The following is a 6,816-nucleotide window of genomic DNA, read 5'->3' on the forward strand; positions in this document are numbered from 1 at the left end:
GCGACAATATTATTTTGTCGGTTTCGCTCAAAATGGGCCAAAAGCTGCCTATTACCAGCTAACGGAAACCCTGCTATGTATGTATAAAAAAATAAAAAATAAAAAGTATGAATAATGTAATATTGACTCGAGGAGGCTGCTCTTTGATCCCATCCTGTCATTGTGCAAGGCTCTTAACCCCCCCTCCCCAAAGTAGAATACCTGTTAGGCAACTATATAAAACAAGTTCTGGGTGTATAGGCATTTGATCAAGCCCTGCTCAAAACACAGAGCCAGTTTATTGTGTTCCGATTGAGCAGCTATTTTCTAAAAACTGGTTTGTGAGAGGGGGACTGGAATAAAAGCCTGCACACCCATAAACTATCCTGGAAGATGTTTGACCACCCTGGATGTATAACATTTCAACCAAATAAGTTATGCCTTTTGAAATAATTCACTCCTTCAATATATCAAACATGAATTGGCTATCGTATGCTCCAAATCTTTTTATTCAGCTGAAGCAAGCCCACAAATTTTCTTCAGGAAATGTACCTTTTCTAGTTCAGTCATATTTATCTTAGCTACCTTAGAAGAGAGAAGGGTGCAATTACGTCCCACAATTTGGGGCGTTCCTGCATGTGGCCATTCCTGCATCTGCAGGACACCCTCTTTAAAATTCTATTGGTCAGTTAAGCTAGGACAGGCGGGAGGCGGGGACGCTCCAGTAGAGTAGGTGCTGTTAATGCACAATAACATTGAATGCCAGCCTCTGATAAGCCCCATAGAAGGGGCGGGGGCAACAACATTGCTAGCTAGCCGTACACCGGTAGACAATGTCCTTTGCCCCAACCTGTTGGGCAGTTCTCCTGCAGATCTGTTAATGACGGCGAGGGCAGGGGTTCAGCAGGCAGGAGCGAAGGGCACTGTGTGCTAGCATAGCCAGCTAGTCTGGTACACAGCAGGCGGGAGTGACACTATGTGCTATCTAACTAGCAAGATAGATAGCACACAGTGTCGATAACTATCAAGCTAGCTAGCACAGCAGACATGATGCTAGGGCAACACTGTGTGCTAGCTAGCGTGATCATTATCAACACTAAGGCGTGGACAACCGGTGCCTCCGCCTGTCGGGCACGGTTCTATCCGGTAAACAGCAGGTGGGGGCGACACAGTGTCCTAGGTAGCAAGCTAACACATGGTGTGGTTAACTAGCTAGCACACTGAATCTCCCCAGCCTCCCGCCTGCTGTGCTAGCGGGAGGCTAGGGCGACCAGTAGACAATGTCCTTTGCCCCCGTCTTTCTGGCAATGTTTTCCCGCAGTTCTGTTAACGACGGTGAGGGCAGGAGGGAGCGAAGGACACTGTCTACCTCTAGGTAACAAGGACTCCGGTAGGTGGGGGCGGGAAAAAAACGTTTTTCCCATTTGACCCACATGTGTCACAAGCATGAAGATGTTGTGCTTGAAAGGGGGGGTCCAATGTCCCATACATTGGATTCCTAAAATCAAGAGGAAGTATCTACAAAACAAGTTGAAGCCACATAATCCAAAATAAAGGCTACAAATATTTTTTCCTTAAAAATACTCCTCATGATTTTCAAATTATTTAGATTCACGTGATTTGAGTCACTGCAGTTGAACTGATTTTGACCCCCCCCCCCCCCTTTGTTCAGGGACACATTATTCCGTTTCTGTTCGTCACATGTCTGTGGAACTTGTTCAGTTTATGTCTCAGTTGTTGAATCTTGTTATGTTCATACGAATATTTACACATGTTAAGTTCACTGAAAATAAACACAGTTGACAGCGAGGACATGTCTTTTAATGCTGAGTAATATATATATATATATATTTTTTTTTTTTTCTTTTTTTTTTAAATAAACATTCAGATCTGATCCATCAGCCTCATTAATTGATACGGCATATACCTCCACTACACTACATTGATAAGCATCGTGTGGATTAAGTTAGTGGTTATACAACGTACACCCCTCCACCACTGCAAACCACAGTTGGGTTTACAAGATTTGACAGCACAGTACACAGTAAAGCACACACATACAGTTGAAGTCGGAAGTTTACGTACATTTAGGTTTGAGTCATTAAACCTGTTTTTCAACCACCATGAAGTCTGTTTCAACCTTGGGAGCAATTTCCAAACGCCTGAAGGTACCACATTTATCTGTACAAACAATAGTTCGCAAGTATAAACACCATGGGACCATGCAGCCGTCATACCGCTCAGGAAGGAGACACGCTCCGTCTCCTAGAGATGAACGTACTTTGGTGAGAAAAGCGCAAATCAATCCCAGAACAGCAAAGGACCTTGTGAAGACGCTAGAGGAAACAGGTACAAAAGTATCTACATCCACAATAAAACGAGTCCTATATCGACATAACCAGAAAGGCCGCTCAGCAAGGAAGAAGCCACTGCTCCAAAACCGCCACAACAAAGTCTGACTACAGTTTGAAACTGCATATGGGGACAAAGATCGTACTTTTTGGAGAAATGTCCTCGGTCTGATGAAACAAAAAAAGAACTCATTGGCCATAATGACAATCGTTATGTTTGGATGAAAAAGGGGGAGGCTTGCAAGTCGAAGAACACCATCCTAACCGTGAAGCACAGGGGTGGCAGCATCATGTTGTGGGGGTGCTTTGCTGCAGGAGGGACTGGTGCACTTCACAAAATAGATGGCATCATGAGGTAGGAAAATTATATTGAAGAAACATCTCAAGACATCAGTCAGGAAGTTAAAGCTTGGTCGCAAATGGGTCTTCCAAATGGATAATGAACCCAAGCGTACTTCCAAAGTTGTGGCAAAATGGCTTAAAGACAACAAAGTCAAGGTATTGGAGTGGCCATCACAAAGCCCTGACCTCAATCCCATAGAAAAATGTGTGATCAGAACTGAAAAAGCGTGTGCGAGCAAGGAGGCCTACAAACCTGACTCAGTTACACCAGCTCTGTCAGGAGGAATGGGCCAAAAGTCACCCAACTTATTGTGGGAAGCTTGTGGAAGTCTACCTGAAATGTTTGACCCAAGTTAAACAATTTAAAGGCAATACTACCAAATACTAATTGAGTGTATGTAAACTTCTGAACCACAGGGAATGTGATGAAAGAAATAAAAGCTGAAATAAATTGTTCTCTCTACTATTATTCTGACATTTCCCATTCTTAAAATAAAGTGGTGATCCTAACTGACCTAAGACAGGGACTTTTTACTAGGATTAAATGTCAGGAATTGTGAAAAACTGAGTTTAAATGTATTTGGCTAAGCTGTATGTAAACTTCCAACTTCAACTGTAGGTTAAGCACATTAAAGAAAAGTACAGTACAGCACAATAGAGTTGAGTACACTAATGTACTACACTGAACTACTGTTCTGTGTTGTACTCCACTGAGCTCTACTGTGCTGTACTTTGAGGTCAAAACTTGTTAAATATAGACGTCTATGGTTCAGATTTGGCAGATCTGGTCTGGACCAGACCAACCAAATTTGGTCTGGTTTTGGGGGCAGAGCTCAATAAAATATTAGCCAGTGTGTAGAATAATACCAAATATGCAAAGGAGGATATTGCATATTTATACCTATTTAGGATACATCACCATGAAGAGAATGATATTCCTATCCCTAATTATGCATTTATCTGTAGTAGAGACCAGGGACCCATGATGAAATTCTGTTTCTGGGTGTAAATCCACTTCACTTACTGTAATTCAATAACAGAAATCGATTTTTTTCCCAAAGTCAATGTGTCATGTCAAGCTCGCACCCCATTCTTTCTGCAGACATCATTGAGTTGTATACTTTGTTAAACTTCGAAATCAATGTTTTTTGTTTGGCATACATTTTAAGTGAAAAATCAGAGTCAATGCAATTCCATTACCTTGGAATTGCCCTCCGTTTATGGGGAGTCAGAATTTGCACGGTAAGTGCCAAGACACAGGAATATGGGTTATGAAGGTGGTATGAAGTGCTTACATATTAGGTACCCTTCAAACAGTGAAAATTGTGATATTGAATAATCCTCTTTGACGTTTTGCTCTCCTCTCAGCTTGGCAAAACATCTAGCTAAAAACCAACACTTCAACTATGTAGCCCAATGGCTGTGCTTTAATGTGCAAGGTCTCCAAAACAAATATTAAAAGTATTACAAGTGGGGTGGTGAGACCCCTCCTTTGAGGGAGGATTGACTTTTTTGGCAACACTCATCTTCGCTAGGTTCTTAATAAGCACTACAGGACCATGACATGTTTCAGACTGATGGAGATGGAGATTCATTGAGCCATTCTATGTCCTATATTCAAGGATCCGCTCATTCTTTCACAAGACTTATGAAAGCTTCAGGGTCAGTTTCCCAAACACAGATTAAGCTTAGTCTCAATTGAAACAACTTTTTAGCCCAGGTCTAGGCTTAATCTAAATCCAATAAAACATTTCTCAGAGTTCCTGAAACAGTAGCCACAAACTCTGTCTACATTCACACGATGTTAAGTTAACATGTCCAAACCAGACATCAAACATTTGAATGACAATGGCATCGCACCTGGGACACTGACAACACTGTTCTGAAGATTCTAAGTGACGACTGATGTTCTCAACGACCACTTCTCCAATCAATAAAAGACTCCTGCCATGTTTTCCTTGACAACGTCCTCCACTTCCGACACGGTCATCGTCCTCTCTTTCTGCACTTCCCTCCACTCATACCGGTCTACAGCATTCGGTCTCAATCTTCATTCACTGAACAACATGATGCACATAGCTTCTCATAACATTGCCCTGTCCTTGGCTCTTGTTTCACATAACGCTGTGGTCCAGCGACAAATATCGTTCAAAGTTAAATGAGACATCATTTGATAGCAACTGGATTCCTTGGTTGTCAATGGAAGGACCTGCACACAGTGTTGGCTTTAAAGTCACACCAAGAGTTGTGCATAGTTATTGAGGAAAGATATTGCAATTCATGATTATAACAAAAACACTGGGCTCACCTCATGTCATACCAACAGCCATACAAAATGTGTGGTTCTCCAATTTAGGTCCTGGAGACCTAACTTTACTGGGTGATAAGGGATTTATTCCAGCCCATCACCTGACTTGATTCAAATAGTCATCCAAACATGCATCTTCAGTCTGGGCCATAATTTGTAAAGTCAGGTGTGTTACTGAAAGGCTGAATGAACACCGAATATACTGGACCGAATATATACTGGACCGAGTACACCGAATATACTGGACTAGCGTCTCTGGTTTAAAACGTCCAGGCTCTGTGATCTGCTTATGTCAAAACCCATTTGTACAGTTCAAGAGTGGGCATTGGGGTTGAACGTATGTTGTTCAAAGCTCTGTAAACACACACACACAAAATAAGTTTTTGACCGCATCATTAGTTGATAGTCATAACCCTGCCAAACACTGACATTGATTGCCTCTTCTTGCGTGAGTAGCCTAACCATAGCGTTAAAGTATCATATTAAAAGTGAAATTGGGTTGAATTTAAGCAGTAAGAGGCCATATATTAGCATCGAATAATAACAGAAACCGAGCGCTCTACACTACCGTGACATGAGTGGCCACACGGAAATCTTGAAAGGTGGCTGGTTCTCGCTGCGCAAGAAACAAAACTATGAGTAAAATGTCGAGATATACATTACAACTTACCTTTTAAACCCTAGAAGTGTAGATGAATTTCCTTCATGACCTTTAAAGCCATATGAGAAATGTAATACTTTCGTTTATTATAAGTGGGGTGGGGGGGTATCGTTGATTCGATCTTCCACCAATTCAAAAATATGGGGAAACGACCGGTGCACTTTCGGCGCCTCAAAACCATACATGAACTGATATATTCCTTTATGTATTCTTCGGTTCTTGCCTTATAAAAGTACGTCAACCAGTTAACATTAACGTTACTACTCTCCTTTCGACCACCAAGATTCACTTTCCACTGGAAAACGCATCAAAATGATATTATACATCCCAATCGTTTCTTGAATTCTTCACAGTAAAATTATTGCAATAATGATATATCCACAACTTGTAAATTCCCACAAAAGGTTTGTTAAAGCTTTAAAACTATCGAGAGAAAAGAAAACGCTTACGGAATTGATGCAATTCTTTTTTTTCCTTTCCAGCTTCCAGCCAACTTAAACCAGTATTAAATCCAACAATAAACTTTCTTCAAATATTTCATATGGATTATGTTTGACATAATTTCTTCCGTTGGAACATTCCTGTTAGAATACAGAAAATTAAGTTTTCTTCTGAAAATGTGAAATTTAAAGTTGAAGCATTTACTCCATCATGGTGGCCATGTTTAGGAGAGACCTAAGCACTGCCTGTCAACGTTAGGCGCGGAAATAGGTCCATTTAAATATTAAATTACACGTATTATATAAAATAATGGTCCAGGAGGAATAAACCATTTATAAAAAATGAGCTTATGCAAAGGCACAAATACAAATATATGTAAATTGCAGCGTTTTTGGTCAGATCGCGTAATACATGTTATGAAAAAAAGTCTCACTGACCCTGCGGAGTGATACATTGGAGCACTATCCAGGTAAAGAGACTTCTCAGTCATCAGCCAAGAACTCTCAAAAAATGGACCTGGAGTTTTTAAGAAGAGTGGATGGGATTCTGTTCGCGTGGCCATGCATATTCTCTCTATTTTGATTCATATCTGCTGGTTTTATTCAAGAGAGCACAGTGGCAACATACTTATTATTTTGTGATAAGTTATTATGGTTGCAAAATAAGTCAATAGATTATAATTGGTTATTATTGGTATATATTGTTAAAATAAATAAAATAACAATATAAAAATA

The 6,816-nt window shown here is 40.6% G+C and overlaps 1 protein-coding gene across 10 annotated transcripts in view; it reads right to left on the reverse strand.

The window, feature by feature from the left end:
• kmt2ca (lysine (K)-specific methyltransferase 2Ca) overlaps positions 1-6,525 on the reverse strand; it is a 230,290-nt gene extending 223,765 nt beyond the window's left edge. For 9 of the 10 annotated variants that reach the window (XM_055881825.1, XM_055881829.1, XM_055881831.1 and 6 more), the window contains exon 1: positions 5,651-6,525. The gene's annotated coding sequence lies outside the window, so the exon portion shown is untranslated. The remainder of the gene's footprint in view (positions 1-5,650) is intronic. The other variant, XM_055881823.1, reaches the window with a different exon arrangement.
• Between the last annotated feature and the right edge of the window lie 291 nt (positions 6,526-6,816).

The sequence above is a fragment of the Salvelinus fontinalis genome, chromosome 25, assembly GCF_029448725.1.
Source record: "Salvelinus fontinalis isolate EN_2023a chromosome 25, ASM2944872v1, whole genome shotgun sequence".
Classification (NCBI taxonomy): Eukaryota; Metazoa; Chordata; class Actinopteri; order Salmoniformes; family Salmonidae; genus Salvelinus; species Salvelinus fontinalis.